The sequence below is a fragment of the Callospermophilus lateralis genome, chromosome 1, assembly GCF_048772815.1.
Source record: "Callospermophilus lateralis isolate mCalLat2 chromosome 1, mCalLat2.hap1, whole genome shotgun sequence".
Taxonomy (NCBI): domain Eukaryota; kingdom Metazoa; phylum Chordata; class Mammalia; order Rodentia; family Sciuridae; genus Callospermophilus; species Callospermophilus lateralis.
The window spans coordinates 103,820,525-103,843,160 of NC_135305.1; positions in this window are offsets into that span (position 1 = coordinate 103,820,525).

Consider the following 22,636-nt stretch of genomic DNA (forward strand, 5'->3'; position numbering starts at 1 on the left):
ACTCATGTGGGTTTATATATTTAATGAATTTCAATCAGTTGTACTGATTATTTGTTTGCAGCTCCAAGGGGATCATCTTTGTCCTCCGCGCTAATTTAGCTCCTATGGTACATTTACATAAATTCATTGGCAATGTATTTTCATCGGGTGAAAAAAGACAGGCGGGGAAGAAGATAAAGAACACCTGCTAGACCTAGAATTAAGTGCAATTGGCTTTCAGCGGTTAATAATATGTACAGAGAGAAATCTTGAAACTAGGCTACTTCTGCTACTAGATTTTCATTCCTTGAAAATAATTTAGGTTTGGTGTGTTAGCACAGGCTTGTAAATCCAGCAACTCAGGAGGCTGAGGCATGAGGTCCACTAGTTGAAAGCCATCCTTAGCAATTTAGCAAAGCCCTGTCTCTAAATAAATTATATAAAGGGCTGAAACGTGGGTCAGTGGTTGAACACCTCTGGATTCAGTCCCCACTACCAATAATAATAATAATAATAATAATAATAATAATATCAGGGCATAAAATCAGGATATAAACATAATTTGAAGAAACAAACAATTTCAATTCAAACTAAACATTAACTTATTTTGTACTTCTATTATATTTTATTTAACTAAATATCTTGGCTGCTAAGAAGATTGACATAATCTTTTTTTTTGCAGAATTCTAGGTAACATGAAATGCTTTAAAACCATAATACATTATTATTAGTCATTTTAAGACTCCTGAGGAAAATCTCCATGCTTTTTGTTTCAATTTTCCTTGGCTTTCCTCACTGATTTTCTATGAGCAAAATAATTTTTACAAATAAAAGCAAAAGTGTACTATAAACAAATTCTATTTTGTTTACATAAAGGAGACTAGCACTGTGCCTTTCTTTAGTCACAAAATATTTGAGCTTCCCTTCAAATCAGTACCTTCAGAAATCATTTGTTGTTGTTGTTGTTATTATTATTATTATTATTATTATTATTATATTTTACTCCATTTTATAAGTATGTCATAATGTATCCAATCAATCTCCACCTGGTTGTTATTTCCAGTCATTATTAGACATATAAATCACATGTTTAAACTTAAGTAACTTCTTATTTGCCCCAGATTTCTAGACATGGTTTTCAGTAAAATAAAAAAAAATGCATATTGAATTTTGCTAAAATAAATGTATATTTAATTACCATAGTGTCCTCAGTAATAGGTGTATGATTTTCTGTTCTCAATAGAAATTGTAGATTTTCCACAAAATTCCAACCAAAAAAAAATGCTGCTGAATTTATTTTTTTATCTTCTTTTTTTTTATTATTGTTACTATGTGATTGATGAAAATGTTCTCAATGTAGTTTAAGTTTCTAATTTTCATTGGTTGACAGTATACTTTTGGATACTTTTTAGAGCATTTGAAAGTTTATAGGAAAACTAGGCAGAAAACCAGTTTCCTCTCTTCCTCTACCACTTATGCATAATTTTCTTTCCTAATTATTGACATGTTTTGGCATATTTACTCTAATAGATGATCAGATAGTGAAGCACTGCTCTTAACCTAAGACCTGGGTTCATGTTAGGGTTCACTGTGTTGTGTAATAACATGAGTTTTGAATAATGTATGACAAGCAACCATTGATAGTTATACAGAATAGCTTCATTCCCTTAAAAATCCTCTATGCTTTTTCACCCATTCATCCCTCCCTCTACACATACCACTTATCTTTTCAATGTCTCCATTGTTTTTCCTTTTGCAGAATGTCATATACTTGGAGATACATTGTGCAGCATTTTCAGGTTGATTTCTTTCATTTAGTAAATGTGGTACACATATAATGGAATTGTATTCAAACAAGAAGGAAATCCTTCATTTGTGGCAACAGAGATGCACCTGGATGGCATTATACTGAGTGAAGTAAGCCAGATGTAAAAAGAAAAGTACTGCATAATTTCATTTATGTAATATGTAAAATAGTGATAGAAAAGTGGAATGCTGGTTGCGAGGGCTTTGGGAGGAGTGGAGAAATGGACAATTGCTGCGAAATAGGTATAAAGTTTCAGTTATGCAAGATGAAGAATTTCTAGATATCTGAAGTGCAGCATTGTGCCAATTAACAATATTATTTGGTACACTTAAAACATGTTGAAAGTAGATCTTATACCAAACATTCTTACTACAATAATAAGAAATAGAGGGAAGCTATTTTTTTAAACATTTTTTTAGTTCCATAGTACCTAATTAAAGGCTCAATGATTAAAATTGGACTTTCAAGTTGATGTAGTACTAAAAATAAATATTTGAATGTTTCAGGGTAAAATAAGAAAAGCCAATAAAAAGTACCCCCCCCAGAGTGAAGTACATTGTTAGTTGCAACTGTGCTATAAGACAGTACTTTATCATACCCTCTCAGTTTTATGAATTCCTATTTTTTGGGCTGGGGGGGTGCAATAGGTGTTATCGGTGATTAAACCCAGGAGAACTTTACCACTTAGCAATATCCCCAGTCTTTTTTATTTTTAATTTTGAGAGAGGGTATTCTTAAGTTACTTGAGGCCTCACTCAATTGTTGAGGCTGGCTTTGAACTTGCAATTCTTCTGCCTCAGCCTCCCCAGTTGCTAGGATTACAGGCATGCTCCACCACACCCAGTCTATTTTCAAATGCATGCATGCTTATAAAATCTACACCATCATTCTTTCTTCTCTCTACCTCTCACCAATCTCTCTCTCTCTCTCTCTCTCTCTCTCTATATATATATATATATATATATATATATATATATATATATACACACACATACATATATATATACATACATGTTTTACTCAGCTTTTTCACGGTTGTGACTAAAAGAGGTAACCAGAACCATTGTAGAGGAGGAATAGCTTATTTAGGGGCTCACAGTTTCAGAGGTCTCAGTTCATAGACAGCCGACTTCATTCCTCGGGGCTCCAGTTGAGGCTGAACAGCATGGCGGAAGAGTGTGGCAGAGGAAAGAAGCTCACATGATGATCAGGAAGCAGAAAGAGATTTACACTTGCCAGATACAAATATATACCCCCAATCCACATTTCCAATGCCCTACTCCTCCAACTACACCCCACCTGCCTTCAGTTACCACTCAGTTAATCCCATTAGGGGATTAATTCACTGATTGGGTTATGACTTTCACAACTCAATCATTTCTCCTCCAAAGCTTCCTGCATTCTCTCAAACATGAGCTGTTAGGGAACACCTCACATCCAAACCATAACAATACATACATATTCAGATGTACATGCATATTTATGAATATTAATGCATAGATAGTCATGTGTAAACTCAAATCTATATTTATATATTGGTATAAAATATATTAAAAATTGTCTCATTTCACTGTAAAAAAATACCCTACTACTCTAAAATATTATAGAAAATCAGTTCTCAACTCTCCTGATTCATCAAAGTGTATTTTTCCCATGCACACCCCTGCTTCCTTCTCACTACCCTTTCTACCATTTCACTTAGTCAAAAGTAGGAACTCACAGTGTCCCTACTGGTATACAGAATTCAGTTCAAGCATCTGGTTCAATGACTATAAGCAAAGATTACAACTCCAATTATCCAACATTTCATCAAGGTGATTCTATGTCAGAATAATTTAGAAAGTCCTATTAAGTCAGTTAAATATGTGTACATAGTTTACTATATCAGAGAACAAAATGATATATATATATATACAAAACTTGTGAACTATAGAGCATCAAATATTTGATTTAATATAAAGTTAAATGAACATATTAATGAAGTTTTATATTGCTTTTGTTTTCATGTATTTGGTTTTTAATAATTCTCATTATTATTTTTGAAAATTAAAAAATGATTAAGCAACACTAATGTAGGATAAATTGTCTTAGTATACTTTTTAAAATTGACTTAATTTTGATTCTAAGGGTTTGCTGATTTTGTTCTTCTCATCCTGTCTTCCTGATTCATTTAAATAAAATCAGTGCAGGACATACAGACATTACACATCCCCTTGAGAAACGTATGACATAAGCATAAATACAAAGAAATTTATGGATGAAAAGAATTTCAATATTCTGATATCATTTTGTTCTGAGCAAGCTTTCATAAATTTCTCCAAATAAATTGCCTCATGGCATATTATCTGTAGGGCAGATTTTTTTCACTGTGAGAATATTTGTTTCACTGTGAGAATATTTGAAACTTAGAGAAAAGTGCATTAATTAAATTTATATTGAAATGTATTCTTCTCATTAAACAAAATAAATATCTTTTTGAATCAATATGTGTATAATTCACCATTTTGAATGAATGAATATATGTATACATACATATATAAAATTCACAATTTTAATGAATGAGTATGTATACAAATATATTATACATATATATTCCACATTTCACAGTTTTATTTGGAGCGGTTTTGTTTAAATCAACTCAATATGGAATACATTTTGAATGATTCCAGGGACAAAAAGGGCATAAACAGGCATTTTTCAAAGAAAAAAATGTTTAAAAAGTTGCACTTCCAGGAAGTCAATACATAATATGTCTAAATAATTTTTGAGAGAGGAAAGCAAATAGTCATTTAAAGTATGATCTCCAAATGAAAATAATCATAAGGATAGCAGCTCCCAACTGTGGTTCATAATTTGTAAGTAAAATGACTCCCCCATAAGTCCCTTCCTATGGCATGCTACACAAGTTGCATATCAACAGATTTATTCAACCATAATTGATAAGTATCTAGAGACTTTCTAAAGCAAAATATAGAGTCTAGCTGAATTCAGGCATGTATAAAGATCAACAAAAAATAATCTAATATTAATTCCCTCCCCTTACAGATAGTCACATATCAATGTGTAGTCACAGGTGACAGTTAAGCTCATGTTCTGCTGAACTTTACGTTCTTGCTGCAGTCACATATTTTCACTGGTTTTTCTTTTATACTCTCTAAAACCTATGTGCTAAAAATGAGGTCCTGCAGCACCTGGAAGAAGCAAAGCAAATCCTACTTAGAAGGCAGTATTCAACTAATTCCTTTTAAATTTTCCTTAAATAAGGTAGAAGGCTGCTTAAAACCTCAATCTAAAATTATAAAATTCATATAAACTTAAGGCACAAAGAATGAGTATCATTAAAAATTTTCCACAGTAAAATGAGACCTATAGTAATTCAGATGATGAAATGGTAAAATAGATGAGATAAATTAGGTGAGGCTGAAAGTTTAAAATAATAAAATATGAAATGGAGAAGGTGAATAAGACAGTATTAAGAATGATGTGTCTTTTTACAAAGTCATTTGTATGAAAAACTCATCCAAGGACCACTTAATTTTAGGGTCTATGGAAGCCCCAGATACTATGCTCATTTGTAGATTTATTTTGGTAGAAATACTCTCAACTGCTGTGTTATTTTTTAGTTTTTTGTCTCACCTATGACTTTTATAGTAACATTTCTTTATTGAATATATTATAAGTATAATATTTATTAATTTATAAATATTATGTACATATAAATTGTGAGAGAGACATTAATAACGAGAAATTGCCTCTTATGTTTATGGAGGCTGGGAAGTTCCAAGACCCACTGTGATCAAGTCGGAGATGCAAGAGAGACAACAAGTAGTTCCATTCCAGATGTGAAATCCTGAAAACTGGAAGATCTAGTTTCAGATCTAGTACAAAGCCAGAGGGCCCAAAACCCAAGAAGAGGAACTGACCAGAAATAATAATGTTCCTGCCCAAATGGTCAGACAAGAGAAATTCCTCCTTATTAATAATTTCGTTCTACTTAAGTTTTTAATTGCTTATATCAGGCCCAAATAATTGTTTCTGCTTTACTCAAATCTATTGATTCAAACAGTAATCTCATTCAGAAATATCCTCACAGGTATACAGAGAATAACATTTGTCAACATTGCTAGTTATATGTTGGTTCGGTCAAGTTGACACATAAAATTAACCTCCTATTTTTTGAAGTAGTCTTAACATAATTTATTTTACCTCATTAATGAGATGAATAAAAAATTGACTCATGATTGTGTTAATATATTTAATTGTAATTCCAGAGAAATGTTAATTTTAATGGAGGTTTGACAGGAATCATAAATTGTCCTTCAAATCCAATTCCCCTCTTCTTCTTTAATGATAGAATATGACCTGGCCATGCGGCTGCATAGTTAGTGATCATTTTTCCAAATCCCAGTACATTCCCATTTCATTCGTTTCCACATCATTACTAATGAAATGAAGCAAAAGTGACATATATTGTTTCTGAACCTGGGTTTTAACACAGTGTGTTATGTACTGCCATCTCGTTTCTCCTTCCAGTGGGCTATAACATGAACATGTTTGTGACTTACCTTTTATTTTAAAAAAAATCAATCTAGCTTCCTGAGAGCCAAACAAAATTCAAGGAATGGAGAATATGCTTACCTGCCTGGCAATTTTACATGAGAAAAAAAATATTCATTTTTTTTTTTTTGCCTATTAGAGTGAAGAAAATAGTTTATCTGTATATTAATTAAGCTATTTATGCTTTGGTTTCTTTCTTATATTAGTTTAGTAATTATTCTAATAGAGAAATCAGTAATTTCAATTGAAGCATGAAGTTGGGCATATTATATCCAACTCTAAGCTATGTGCCATAGAATAAAATAAAATATGAGGAGAGAGCAAGCTTCAATGGTAAGCTCACCAGCTGGTGATACCTACTGAAAAGTCATTAAAAAAAATTGGCAAAACTATTACCCTTTAGTAACTTGGAAGAAAAACAATGTCCCTAGTGAAGAAGAAATAATGTCAGTTGCTGGTAAATGTATGGAACTGGAGCACATCATGCCAAGTGAAATAAACTAGATTGCGAGAGTCAGGAGTCAAAAGTTTTCTCATATGCAGAAGCTAGAGGGAAATAAGGATTTCTTAAAAAGGGTATTCCATGAAAACAAAAGGGAGAACACTAGAGTGGAGGAAGGAGATGGGGGCGGGGATGAGAAAGGGAAAGAACTGTGTTGAGAGCCACAGCCGAGTGAGAACTGAAGTATGAAACTGAACAAATTTGGTATGTGTACATAGGATATATCCCAATGAATCACACTTTTATGTAAATCTATAATGCACCAATTTAAAAAACCATAACTTAATAAGAGGAAGACCAATAGAGTAAAGGAAGAAGATTGGAGGAGGAAAGAAAGGAGGGAAAGGGGAAGTACTGGGGTTTGAAATGGAATAAATTACATGATATGCATGGATGAATATGTCTAAATTAACCTCACCATTATTTATAACTATCGTGCACTAATAAAAATGTAAAATAAAGAAATACACGTTAGAAAACAGACTTTGTCATTTTATAGGCTCTGATGGAAACATCCACAAATTAAACATTTGTGTATGATTAGAGAGCATAATGAACCAGGAAAAATTCCTCAGAGGGCAAGGCCAAAGTCTGTTGCAGACAGTAGGCAGCATCCATATGGTCAAATAAGAAAAATCCCTCTTAATACCAGCGTAATGTGTAATTCAAATTCCTACTTAGAATAATTCTTTCATTTTTAGTAATCAGTTGTTGTGTTTTTCAATGGTTTCTCTTCTAGCTGTAGTTGTTTCATTATCCATTTTTCAATTATCTTGTTACTAGTTGAATAATGGGTTTGGGGGTGGTAGGGAAAGGTCTTGACCTATATTAATTATGTCATTAGTCCATAAGGGTTATAAACCCTTAAAATTAGAAAGAACCAAGGACCAGCTTTGGTTTTAGCTTCTTTGAGGAAGACATGAGTGTGCTCTGTGAGGAGACCGATGCATATGTGTGACTGAACTGCCATATTGGTACAATGTGGCAGAACATATTGGTTGTTCATAAGCAAATAAAGTCTGCCTCTTCATCTGTAGCCATAGACTTCTAGATGTGGTAAAACCCAAACTGTCCAATAACAGCAGCACTTGCTTATGGTGGATAAAAACTGAGTGCATTGTCTATTAATCCTTAGCTAACATTACCATGAACACGTGCACACCACTTTTTCCCTGAATTTATTACCTGATAGACTTTATCACTTCAGTGAACTATTTGTTTGTCCCCCCAACTGGAGTTTACTCTTTGATTTTTAATTAAATAAATGGAGTGTTGTAATTAAATAAATGGAGTATGTTGTTGTTATTTTAGAGGTCCTATGAAGTTTTGTCTCACCTGCATCACTGGATTTCCAACCCTGAGAATAGAATATCAAAGAGCACCTTGCTTTCACAATCATGGGTTTGCTCTTTCTGGGGAGGAATAAATCAATAGTGAGAGTGCTGTTTTCCTCTCTGCATTATCATTCCCAGCTAGTCATCTCCTGTCTGTGAAATGCTCTTTGACTCTGGTATGACTTTAAGTTATACGCTGAGCTTTGAACATGGATATGTTGCCAGGTTGTTTGTTTGGCTTTCCCCTGTCATTGATAAGTCCACTCTCAGGTGTAAAGGACAGTCTTATGGGTTTCTCTGTGGAAACTTTGAACTGAGAGCTTGAGTCAGTTAACACCCTCCTTTGCAGAAACGTGTTTCTTACAGGTAGAGACATGTGACTCCAATTTCTGTGTCTATATGGAAGCGCATCAGTTTTTCATTAAAATAGGTTCGAATTAAAATACAGAAAGGAGAACTGCTGAGTTTATAAGGTCTTACTCCCCTGTGGAATTCTAGAACAAAAAAGGGAAACAACATAATTTTGACTCCAATATGGTCAGTTTTTTTGTTAGACTGAATCATTGTATATGCCTTTTGTAACATTTAGTCTAAATAGGCTGATCTAAAATTGAGATGAGATAATTTATTAATTATATTATAAAACCTCTTTAAATCCAGGCACACACAGTGGTGCACACCTGTAATAAAAGCAACTCAGAAGGCTGAGGAAGGAGCATTGTAAGTTCAAAGCCAGCCACGAACTGAGCAATGCCCTAGTAACTGAATAAAACCCTGTCTCAAAATAAAAAATAAAAAAAGACTGAGGATGTTGCTCAGTGGTTAAGCACCCTTAGTTTTAATCTCTGATACAAAAAAGGAAAAGAAAAATAACTTTAAAAATACAGAGGTATTGTGCAGATCAATGTGAAACCAAGAATATGTGAATATCGTGTTTCTAATATTTCCAATATTCTGGAATTTAAAAAATTCTGAATGTCATGCTGGTTAATGAACTAGCCCCCTCAGTGACTATTCCTTATTCTTAGATGCAGCTTTTATGGCACTTTTTGCTAATATTTTTTTCAAAAAATTCATTTCTCAAATTTAAAATATTAGAATATTTGGGGTTTATTTTACACATAAAACATATTTGGAGTTTTCTAATTGCTCACTGGACAGCCATAAAAATTAGATCATTTTATTAATGGAGAGAAAATGGATTTGTTAGGCATTCTACAAACTTTGATATTTTGGCACTATTGTAAAAATCTTTTTAAAATGCTTTATTAAATTGGAACCATTTAGCCTTCCTGGAAATATTTAAGTAATTTATTTTATCTTTGCATGATTATAATTTTTATACTGAGAGAGTCGCATTGGTATTTATTTATAAAGACTGACACAATAGTTATCTATACTCTTCTACCTTAGAAAGATTGTATATCTAGTTTTATTACAGAATGACTGTATTTTAAAGCAAAACCTAAAACTCTAGACTATTTGTCAATACTCAAACTATCCATGATATAGTCTGACTCAGTGGTAATTATTAACTACACCTTTATTAACAGATATACCTTCTAACTAAATAATTTGATTTCACATATTATGGATTTATGGGTTATCATAATAAATTAAGGACAGTCGTAGATTTACAGATTTTTTTCTGTCTTTTCAATAAATTAAAGTGCTTGTATACAACTCTTAAACATAAAAATGAAAGCCTAAATAAAGTTCTTTTGCAGATCATTTTTAATTTTTGTTTTTATTACAGAAAATTACAACAGTAATTTTTTGTAAATATCAGAAAATTATTGACATAAACCCTCATACCATCCCTCCCATATCACTTAGTGTTCATTTCCTAATAACAACAATAGTCTCCTGCAAAACCACAAGGTAATCATCAATAACAACACATGAACAGTGATTCCACACTGTCACCTCATTCTCAGAACCACTCAAGTTTTGCCATTTTTCCTAAGAATGTTTTTAAACACAACATTCCAGTTGAGATTCACAAATTGCGTGTATTTCTCATCTTTTTAGTTATCTTGTATTTTCAGTAATTTCCCAATATTTCTACTGCACAAGTTGAATGCTTTTGAAGATGACAGGCCATTCATTCTGCATGACATCTTTCCATGTGTGTTTCCATCATGGTGCCTCATGTTTAGATTCAGGTCATGTGTCTTTGACAGACATATTTTAGAAGTGATCTTGTAATCATTTTGCACTCTGTCTAATGAAATACAGTGGCAATTTATTCCATTATTATTATTATTATCTTGTGTAAGTGTCTTCCAAGAGTCTCCACTGAAAGCAAATGGTAACTATTATACCTTTCTTTCCTCCTTTTTTTTAAAATTAATTTTTATTGTTGGTTGTTCAAAACATTACATAGTTCTTGATATATCATATTTCACACTTTGATTCAAGTGGGATATGAACTCCCATTTTTACCCCGTATCTTTCCTCCTTTTCATTAATTAGTGTATCGGGATTTATTGAGACTATGTTCTTCTCCCTTGTCATACTTTGTGTTCATTTATTTAATTAATTTGTTTATTTCAGATGTATTTTTGAACCACATTTTTTGAATATTCAACGAGTTGTACTTTGTTACTATCAACTTTATTTTGTGCATAAAACATCTAAGAGTTGGGCAGTGGGAACTTCTATATGTTCACTTTTGTGCTATTAGCATTTCCTTATCATTCATAGAGTACTTTCTTGCATTTTAGGTGAACAAGATATTTTAATTCCATTTCTATTTTCTTTTTCAACCCTGGATTCTGCCATTTTTCCTCTGAGGTCAGGTTTCTTTGGTGGAGACATGTATTAAAAACCAAGCTCTGAATATTGCTGTCAACCATAGTTATCCTATATATGCAATAAAATATCAGATGTTTTTCTTCCTATTAGACTGCTCCTCTGTACCTAATTAGCTATCGTCTCTCTATCTTCCCTGCCCCATCCCCTTCCCAAGCTCTAATAGTCACTATTCTATTCTGCACTTCTTTGAAACTTTTCAGCTTCTACATATAACCCAGAATATGGGATTTTTGTTTATATGACAAATACTATGTTTATTCTACTTTAGGAATATTCTTAATATATGACTCTTAACTATAGGATAATATTACACAATATTATTTTGTAGAATATTGTTGCACACTGTATTTATTTTGAAAATCCACAGCAATCTGTCCTTTACCTGGATACTTTCATCACCTACTTTACAGTAATCTGCTGCCAGCTCTACCTCATGTGCTCAGGATCTCACATCACGTGATCTGTGTGGTGGTTGATTTGGGTAGGTCACCTTGCATAGATCTCTGTACCCAGGATTTTATCAGAAATGAATAAAGATATTGCTGTAAAAGCATTTTTTTAGGTCTAATTAATATCTAAGTAAAGCGAATTACTGTCCATAATGTGGGTAGGTATTATCCACACAGTGGAGACCTTAAAAGACTGATATCCCAGAAAAGTTAAAAAAAAAAAAATTCTAGCTCTGTGCTCTCTTGAGACTCAGACTATATCAATCCTTTCTCCAAGCTGCCAATTTGCTCTGCAGAGTTCAGACCTACCAATCCTACCATGATTAAAAGTCTTAATCACCTGAAAATTTAGATTACTTGGTGAATGAGATCCTTATTGAACTGAATTGAAAATTTTGTTCCTAATGAAAATTTGTAATGTATTAACTTATGGATTCATTCTGCCCATTCTAGAGTTCAATTTTTCACAGTTTAGTTAGCCTAAGTACCATGGAGACTTTCCCCCTTGTTCTAGAACTTTTATTTTTAATGAAAAAGTCAATGAATTTACAGGTTCTTCTTAGTGGAATATGGGTGATTACTACATAGTATACGCTGGGCAATTAAAATAGGGCATGTCTATTTCTTCATTCCTTCTCTCTATCAGTGAGCAGACAGACGGATCTATGAACAGACTAATTAATAGTAAATAGATGGGGCAGATTCCCTGCCTGTTATCAGGAAGGCAAAACAGGAAGTACCTGACCTCATGTATACAACATAGCCATCCACAGTGACTGCTGGCCCTGGCAGGCTTGTACGTTAATCTGCTGTATGTAACTAAGGCTTTCATTTTGGGGGACTCTGAGGGTTGAAACTAGACGTGTTTTACACTGACGCACATTTCCAGTCCTTTTTTATTTCACTTTAAGACAGAGTTTTGCTAAATTGCGGAGGCTGGTTTTGAGTCCCTGGGATTACATGAAGGTACCACTTCTCTGGCCAGTCTTTTTTTAATAGCACCCAAACTCCTTACCCTAAGCAATCAGTGTATGGCAAGACAAAATATTTAAAGAAGTACATGTTTCCCCAATATTTTTCTTGCTTTGATGAAAGATGTGACTGTTCAAATTTAAGAAGTGAATTAAATCTTAATCGAGATTAAATAATCAGATATAAATTCTTTAAAAATTATATTGAAATTATGTGGACTCATTAAAGAGAAACTACTAAAATGGGAAAAAACATAAATAAAAAAAAGAATCAAAAAGATAGTATTTTCACTATCAAAATGCCTATAAATTTATAAATGTCATTGAAGAACAAAAGTGAAACAAAAAGCATTTTGAGGTACAAGATGATCAATGAAATATGTAACTAATGATTTTGTAGAGAAGTAATTTCTAGATGTGTTTCAATAACAAGAAAAATGATCCCAGAAAAAAGAGAAGACCTAAATGGAAATGGAAATTTGTAGATACCATGAATAAATTGGTTAACATAGTTAAACCTATCAAACAACAAAATTCTACATGATAATTATAATCCTTATTTTGCAGTGTTAAAATGTAGAACTAAAGTACAGGTTTTCAGCTTTATGTAAGACAAGATGATTAGCCACTAAAAGAAGTCTAATGGCAGATAAATTCCAAACATATAGAAGAGAAAGAATCTGGAATAAACAAAGTTGAATTGATGTAAAAGAGATTTTAAAAAAATAAAAATAGTAAAACTTAGAAAAAATACAAAATTAAGAGGCAGAAATAAATCCCACCATAGCCATAAATATAAATGTACATATTTCTTTAGAAGAGGATAAAGATTATCACACCTGATGGAAAGATCAAACCAACTGGGTGATGTTTTAAGGTATACCATTGCAACATATTACTTACAGTATTTATAGCATATACTAAGGAAGAATTGAATAATGTATTAACAAAATGGAAGATTTTTTACAGGTTGAACAACACAACAAATATTAACCAGCGGGAATAAAAGGCAAAGCAGTTGTATTAGCCAGCTTTCTGTTACTGTAAAAAATACCTAAGATAATCAACTTAAAAAAGAGGAAAGCTTGGGTTGGGGTTGTGGCTCAGTGGTAGAGCACTTGCCTGTCACATTTAAGGCACTGGGTTCAAAACTCAGCACCACGTAAAAACAAACAAACAAACAAATGAAACAAAGGTATTGTGTCTATCTAAAACTAAACATAAAAACTTAAAAAAAAAAAAAACAGGAAAGCTTTACTTGTCTCAGAATTTTGGAGGCTCTAGCCTATGATTGGTTGGTCTTGATCCTTTGGATCTGTGGCAGCATAGAACAGTATGGTATGTGTGTTTAGTAGAAGAGGCATCTCACCTCATGACGTTGGGAAGTGAAACTTAAAGAGACATGGCACCCCACAACCTTATTCAAAAGCACACCCCCAATGACTAGAAGGCTTCTAACTCAGCCCCATTTCTTAGTGTCCACCATATTCTCATAGTGCTAGGGGCAGAGGACCAAGCCTTTAACACACAGGCCCTTGGAGGACACTTACCAAAACCATAATAAGAATCCTAAACAAGCACAGAGAAACTGTAGAAGAAAGAGAAGATATTTAAAGTGATAGGCTCAAAACACATTTTACCTACAAAGAGTGATGGAATATGAAATCCTTAACAGCAATTTAAGGATCCAGAAAACTATAGTGCAGAATTTTCCAACATCCTGGAGCAGGAATACACTTGAAAAGAAACAAGAGGTATACACACACCATACCAATGTTTTCTAAGAGGAAATGAAAACAGAGAGTACAACCAACAGATTGTCCCTAATGATGTTTATTAAAAAGGCTGTAATTAAGGTTTTCATGCAAAATAAAATGTGATCAAAGTATGTAAATACAAAGAAAAGAATCCCTTGATTACATAAAATAATAATATTTAGCTGAGGGCTAAAAGTACGCTGGAGAAGAGCTTTCTCAGCAACATAAAAGAACCAACTGAAGGCACTCCCACTGGCAAAAATTTGTGATCATTTGAGCATGAAAACACATGTTGAAAGCAACACATTCAAGTCTCTTGAATAAATTAGTATTCCATGAGTTCATATTGCAATGGGTTAAAAGCAGACAAGTCCGAGGGTTTGAGGACAGGGATGTCATCTCAAGGTAACACCATACAATATACTAACCCTAGCAAGAAAATGGGTCACTTGAGTAGTAAAGTCTGACTGACAGCTCCAGGATGAAATAATCACCAGTAATGGGATACATCATGTGGATCACCAGACACAATGCACATGTTCTTCAGGGGCAAGTAGCTCAACGAACAATAGTGGAGATCAGCGCAGCAACAAAAATGAATCTACTACAAGCATATACCACAGCACAAAAATTTTCAGAAAACACATGGCACAAAAACAAGTAAAAAAATACACAAGAATTTTATCAGTTGGATTCCATTTTAAAATACTTCAAAAAGAAAAAGCCTATCTGATCATATGAGGTTGGGTTTTATGTGTTTAAAATAAAGAGTAGCAAGGGCTTATGAATGCAGAATTTTTTTTTTTTTTTTTTTTTGCATAGTGATAGTTTTTAGGGGAAGTATTATTTCATGATTTGAACCAGGATGTAGGTTTCATTATGATGGTTATATAGTTATTTAAAACATTTATATGTTTGAAATATATTAGAATATGGTTTTGAGAGATTGCTGTGGCTGATGAATGGATTGTTGGCAACATGCTTGGAGCAGGAAGAGCAGCTGGCAAATTACTCCCCTAATCCTGCCAAGATGTGATGCTGGCTTGAAATAAGGTGTTGGCAATGGAGACAGAGAACAGTACATGGTTAAAGTGTATGTTTTGGAAGGTAGATTCAATTGATTTTCCAGATGGAAGGATGCAAATACTGATTAAAAGGGAGATTACAAAGATGACTCTTTAGGTTTTTAGCTTTGCTAACAAGAGGACATTGAATCGTTGAAATTAATTCAGTAGAGAAAATTGACATGCAAGAGAGAAGAATTGAGAGAAATAGTCAAGCTCTTTTAGAAAAATTAACTCTTCATTTATTAATCTTTTCTATTGTCTTTCTAATCAGTTTTCATTTTATCAAGTTTTACATTTTGATAACTTTGAGCAAAATTTACTCTTTCTTTTTCTTTTTCTTTTTTTTTTTGGCTCTCTCCTTTCTGAAAGTGCAATGTTAGGTGAATTGAAACTTCTCTTTCTTTTTTAATGTAAGACTTCATTGCTATGAAAGCTTGGCACAGCTTTCACTTCATTCACTAAGTTTTGATAAGTTGCCCATTTTAGCCTGGAGGTGGGTCACAGACTATATCTGGGGCCAAGGTTTACAGGCCTATTACCTGAGGCATGAATAGGTATGACTCCTCTTCTGGTACTTTGCAGATGGTGCTGGTACAAAGCCTAAGGTGAATTGGGCTAAAAATGAGGACTATTATGAAAATATGAAACTATTTCTGGGTCTCTTTTGGATTCATTGTTGGTGAATAAGCAATATGGATTAAAATTCTGATTTCACAATGTGGTACACTTTGTCATGGCTTCACCCTGGTTCACAGCCTCCTATATGGAACCCAAAGCTCTCATAGGGTAACTTTTGTCCATGGATGACTGATAATTATTGTTACTGTGGGGGGGTTATGAGTAGGAGACTGCCTATTCTGCCATCTTTATAAAGTGTGAGGTTCTTTTTTATAAGTTTGATGTTCTTGTTGATTCTCTCATTTCATGTGTGTGTGTGAGAGAGAGAGTACACACACACACACACACACACACACACACACAGTTTTCCTAAATTCCTTTACTATTATTGTCATGTTTTTCTTCAACACTTACTGAATACTGTTTTTAAAAGTCTTTAGCAAGTCTAATGTCTTTGCCTCATCAAATATGAGTTCTGTGCATTTAATATGCTCCTCTGGAGATCCAACATGGTGGCAGGCGCGGAGAGATCAAGTCTCTGACCTCTCCAGCTGCGCGGGCATAGGGAGTCCTAAACTGTCTAAATGATGGTTGCTCAGGATCACTAGGCAATGCTGAGCTGACGTGGATCTGGGGCAAACAGTCTGGGCCTCTCAGGACACACACCGAGCCCGGATCAGCTGCATTCAAGCTCCGGTTTGGCTGCATTCAAGCTCCGTTTCGCCTGCTTCTCATGACTCAGCACCAACGATCCCGCTGAAATAACTGGTCGGCCCCTCTGAATTTACAGAGGTAAAAGCCAACTGAGCCTTCATAGGCAGTGGCCACAGGACTGAAACAGGACTTGGGAGAGACAATCAGGACCCACCCGTTGCATTGGTCACACGGAAAAGGGAACAAACGGTCACCATTTGCATGGGATACCACTATGGCAGAGAACTGACATCACTCAGTGGAGGAGATAACTTCATTGAAATTAGCGGCGAAAGTGACTTCTTCCCTTCCCTTCTAATATCTTTCCTCCCAAGCATCAAATAAATTCATAAGAGTAAACAGTAACTCAGCAGTCAAACAGAACAAGAAGTAACATGAGCAGCATAAAAAAGCAAGGAAGAGAAGACGTACAAACAATGCAGGACAGCCTAAATATTCAGGAGGACCTAGAGTCATCAGAAAAATGGTCATATAAAGAACTCAAGGAATACCTTAAACAATGGAATGGAACCTTAAAGAGGATACGAGACAGCAAATCCAAACAGTGAAAGAGCACATTGAAAATGAATTACATAAACAGATAAAAGAAGAAGTTAAGCATCTTTATCAGGAGATAGAGATTATAAAAAAAAAATCAAACAATAATTCTAGAAATGAAGGAAACTATAAACCAAATTAAAAACTCAATTGAGAGTATCACTAACAGAGTGGAACAAATAGAAGCCAGAACGTCAGATAATGAAGACAAAATTATCATCTTGAAAAGAGTCTAGCCAACTCAGAAAGGCTGGTAAAAAATCACGAGAAAAACATCCAGGAGATATGGGATAACATAAAAAAACCAAACTTACGAGTCATCGGGATAGAGGAAGGTACAGAGATTCAAACCAAGGGAATGAGTAACCTACTGAAGGAAATGATTACAGAAAACTTTCCAAAAAAAAAAAAAAAGGAAACGGATATACAAATTGTAGTTGCATACAGGACACCGAGAACACAAAATCACAGTAGACCAACGCCAAGACACATTGTTATGAAGATATCCAATATGCAGAACAAAGAGAAAATATTAGAAGTTACAAGAAAAAGGAGGCAGATTACATTCAGGGGTAAACCAATAAGGTTAACAATGGATTTTTCATCACAGACGCTGAAAGCGAGAAGATCCTGGAACAACATATTTCAAACACTGAAAGACAATGGATGCCAACCAAGAATTCTGTATCCAGCAAAATTAAGCTTCAGATACGACAATGAAATAAAAATCTTTCATGATAAACAAAAGTTAAAAGAATTTGCAGCCCAAAAACCAGCATTGCAAACCATCTTGAGCAAAACACTACACGAGGAAGAAATGAAAAACAATAACCAAAACCAACAGTGGGCAGTACCTCAGTAAAGCCAGAGGGTGAGGGGAAAACTAATCATGGAGAAACAAGCCAAAATAATAAAAAAAAGATGAATAATCAAACATGGCTGGAAGTACAAACCATATATCAATAGTAACTCTAAATGTAAACGGCTTAAACTCTCCAAAAAAGCGACATAGGCCGGTAACATGGATTAAAAAAACAATATGCTGCCTCCAGGAGACACATCTGATTGGAAAAGACATACACAGGCTGAAGGTGAAAGGATGGGAAATAATATACCACGCACACAGTCCTCGTAATCAAGCAGGGGTGGCCATTCTCATATCGAATAAAATCGACTTCAAGACTAAGTTAATCAAAAGGGATAAGGAAGGACATTATATACTGTTAAAAGGAACCATTCATGCACCAAATAATGGTGCTGCGACATTCATAAAACAAATTCTCCACAAGTTCAAGAACCAAATAGACCACAACACAATAATTGTGGGTGACTTCAACACACCTCTCTCACCATTGGGCAGATCCTCCAAACAAAAGTTGAATAAAGAAACTACAGAACTCAATATCACAATCAATAACCTAGACTTAACTGACATATATAGAATATATCAACCATCATCAAGTGGATATACTTTTTTCTCAGCAGCACATGGATCCTTCTCAAAAAAGACCATATATTATGCCATAGGGCAACCCTCAGTAAATATAAAGGGGTGGAGATAATACCATGCATTATATCTGACCATAATGGAATGAAACTGGAAATCAATGATAAAAGAAGGAAGGAAAAATCCTACATCACATGGAAAATGAACAATATGTTACTGAATGATCAATGGGTTACAGAAGACAAAAAGGAGGAAATCAAAAAATTCTTAGAGATAAATGAAAATACAGACACAACATATCGGAATCTATGGGACACAATGAAAGCAGTTTTAAGAGGGAAATTTATCACCCGGAGGTCATTCCTCAAAAAAAGGAAAAACCAAAAAATAAATGAGCTCACACTTCATCTCAAAGCCCTCGAAAAGGAAGAACAAAACAACAGCAAATGTAGCAGCAGACAAGAAATAATTAAAATCAGAGCGGAAATCAATGAAATTGAAACAAAAGAAACTATTGAAAAAATTAACAAAACTAAAAGTTGGTTCTTCGAAAAAATAAATAAGATTGACAGACCCTTAGCCATGCTAATGAAGAGAAGAAGAGAGAGAACTCAAATTACTAGCATACGGGATGAAAAAGGCAATATCACAACAGATGCTACAGAAATACAGAAGACAATTAGAAATTATTTTGAAAACCTATATTCCAATAAAATAGAAGATAGTGAAGACATCGATAAATTCCTTAAGTCATATGATTTGCCCAGACTGAGTCAGGAGGATACACACAATTTGAACAGACCAATATCAGTGGATAAAATAGAAGAAGCAATCAAAAGACTACCAACCAAGAAAAGCCCAGGACCAGACGGGTACACAACGGAGTTTATGAAACCTTTAAAGAAGAATTAATACCAATACTTTTTAAGTTATTTCAGGAAATAGAAAAAGAGGGAGCGCTGCCAAATTCATTCTATGAGGCCAACATCACCCTGATTCCGAAATCAGACAAAGACACCTCAAAGAAAGAAAACTACAGACCAATAACTCTGATGAACCTAGATGCAAAAATCCTCAATAAAATTCTGGCGAATCGGATACAAAGGCACATCAAAAAAATTGTGCACCATGATCAAGTAGTATTCATCCCTGGGATGCAAGGATGGTTCAATATACGGAAATCAATAAATGTTATTCATCACATCAATAGACTTAAAGATAAGAACCATATGATCATCTCGATAGACGCAGAAAAAGCATTCGACAAAGTACAGCATCCCTTTATGTTCAAAACATTAGAAAAACTAGGGATAACAGGAACATACCTCAACATTGTAAAAGCTATCTATGCTAAGCCTCAGGCTAACATCATTCTGAATGAAGAAAAATTGAAGGAATTCCCTCTAAAATCTGGAACAAGACAGGGATGCCCTCTATCACCACTTCTATTCAATATAGTTCTCGAAACACTGGCCAGAGCAATTAGACAGACAAAAGAAATTAAAGGCATAAAAATAGGAAAAGAAGAACTTAAATTATCACTATTTGCAGAAGCCATGATTCTATACCTAGAAGACCCAAAACAGTCTACAAAAAGATTACTAGAACTAATAAATGAATTCAGCAAAGTGGCAGGATATAAAATCAACATGCATAAATCAAAGGCATTTCTGTATATCAGCGACAAAACTTCTGAAACGGAAATGAAGAAAAACACTCCATTCACAATATCCTCAAAAAAATAAAATAAAATAAAATACTTGGGAATCAACCTAACAAAAGAGGTGAAAGACTTATACAATGAAAACTACAGAACTCTAAAGAGAGAAGTAGAAGAAGATCTTAGAAGATGGAAAAATATACCCTGTTCATGGATAGGCAGAACTAACATCATCAAAATGGCGATATTACCAAAAGTTCTCTATAGGTTTAATGCAATGCCAATCAAAATCCCAATGGCATTTCTTATAGAAATAGAGAAAGCAATCATGAAATTCATATGGAAAAATAAAAGACCCAGAATAGCAAAAACAATGCTAAGCAGGAAGTGTGAATCAGGCGGTATAGCAATACCAGACTTCAAACTATACTACAGAGCAATAGTAACAAAAACAGCATGGTACTGGTACCAAAACAGGCGGGTGGAGCAATGGTACAGAATAGAGGACACAGAAACCAATCCACAAAACTACAACTATCTTATATTTGATAAAGGGGCTAAAAGCATGCAATGGAGGAAGGATAGCATCTTCAACAAATGGTGCTGGGAAAACTGGAAATCCATATGCAACAAAATGAAACTGAATCCCTTTCTCTCGCCATGCACAAAAGTTAACTCAAAATGGATCAAGGAGCTTGATATCAAATCAGAGACACGGCGTCTGATAGAAGAAAAGGTTGGCTACAATCTACATATTGTGGGGTCGGGCTCCAAATTCCTCAATAGGACACCCATAGCACAAGAGTTAATAACTAGAATCAACAAATGGGACTTACTCAAACTAAAAAGTTTTTTCTCAGCAAAAGAAACAATAAGAGAGGTAAATAGGGAGCCTACATCCTGGGAACAAATCTTTACTCCTCACACTTCAGATAGAGCCCTAATATCCAGAGTATACAAAGAACTCAAAAAATTAGACAACAAGATAACAAATATCCCAATCAACTAATGGGCCAAGGACCTGAACAGACACTTCTCAGAGGAGGACATACAATCAATCAACAAGTACATGAAAAAATGCTCACCATCCCTAGCAGTCAGCATGGTGACTGAAAATCATATTCTCTCTCTTCCACATTTTTTTAAATGTTAAATGTTGTGGTTGTCCATTTATTTAGTGCCCTTTGCCAACAATTTTTAGTCTATACTCTGCTGTATTATAGTTACTGAGTCTCTTTTGCTTAGTTTTTGTCTGCTAATATTTTGACTTTAAGATTTCCTTAATTGACAAGATTCAGAGAGAGAAAGAGAGAAGAAAATTAAAATTAGAAAAAAAGAAAAAAAGAAAAGCCCCTATTAGTCTTTGCAGGTTGGATCCTGTATACTAAAGCCTTATTTCAACATCTGTGTTGTCTAGCACTGAAACTTGGGAGGAGAACAAAGGGAAAACTTGGGGTCTTCTTAGGTTTTTTTTCAGTGTGTATCTTTTCCCCACGCATGTTAATGACTTTCCTATTTCTTCCAAATACACAAATGTTTTTGAAAGCCCTGATTTCCCAAGAATCTTTCTCCAGCTCTTCCTTTCAGACTTTAGGAGATGTATTTTATGTCTGAAGTATAATCTTTGTTCCAGGCAGCTTCATGTTGTCTGCTGCCTCAAAATGCTGTTGAGCAATGCTCTGGGTAGGTTCCCAGTTAGGAAAACAGAGTCAGTCACCTTCTGTTATTTCCTCAGTTAGCCAGCCCTAGATAGATTAGAACAGACATAATGCAATAATTGGTCAATAAATTCTAATCAGCTCTCTCTGGAACTAATGATCAGTGTCCCACTCTGGGAACAGTTCTGGAAGACTGCTGACAAGTAGCAAAGGCATAGGACATAGAAAATGAAAAAAAAAAATCTTTGCATTTTTATGTTGCTGTCTTCTAAATTTGGAATTTACTAAAACAATTTAAACTTTGCCTATCTTCCAGTTCTATCAAAGTTAGTTCTAAATAGTTTATACTTGTTTTTTCAGTGTTTCTTCTTTGGAACAGAATCTACTTTATCATTTTGCAGACAAGGTGTTTTTAGGTAGTTTATTGTCTTGAAGGAAACAAGACCTGGTAGAAGGTAAATCAGGACAAAAAACCATGACGAGTTTTGCTAAAATGATATGTTTCAAGAGCTTTTGGGAAATGTGATTATTGAGATTATATCTAATATAGAAAACAACATGATTTATGCAATAAAAAGAATCCCAGATTTAGAATAAACAGATCTGGGAATGAACCTTGCTAAGGTTTCATTATGTGCTTCAAGTTTCATCTTGTCTGTATTTGGTCTGCAATAAAGCAGTGTAGGAAGGTGAAGCTTAAAAAGAAGTGGTTAGTCCACAAAAGCTCTATCCTCATGAATGGATCAATGCTGTTATCATGAG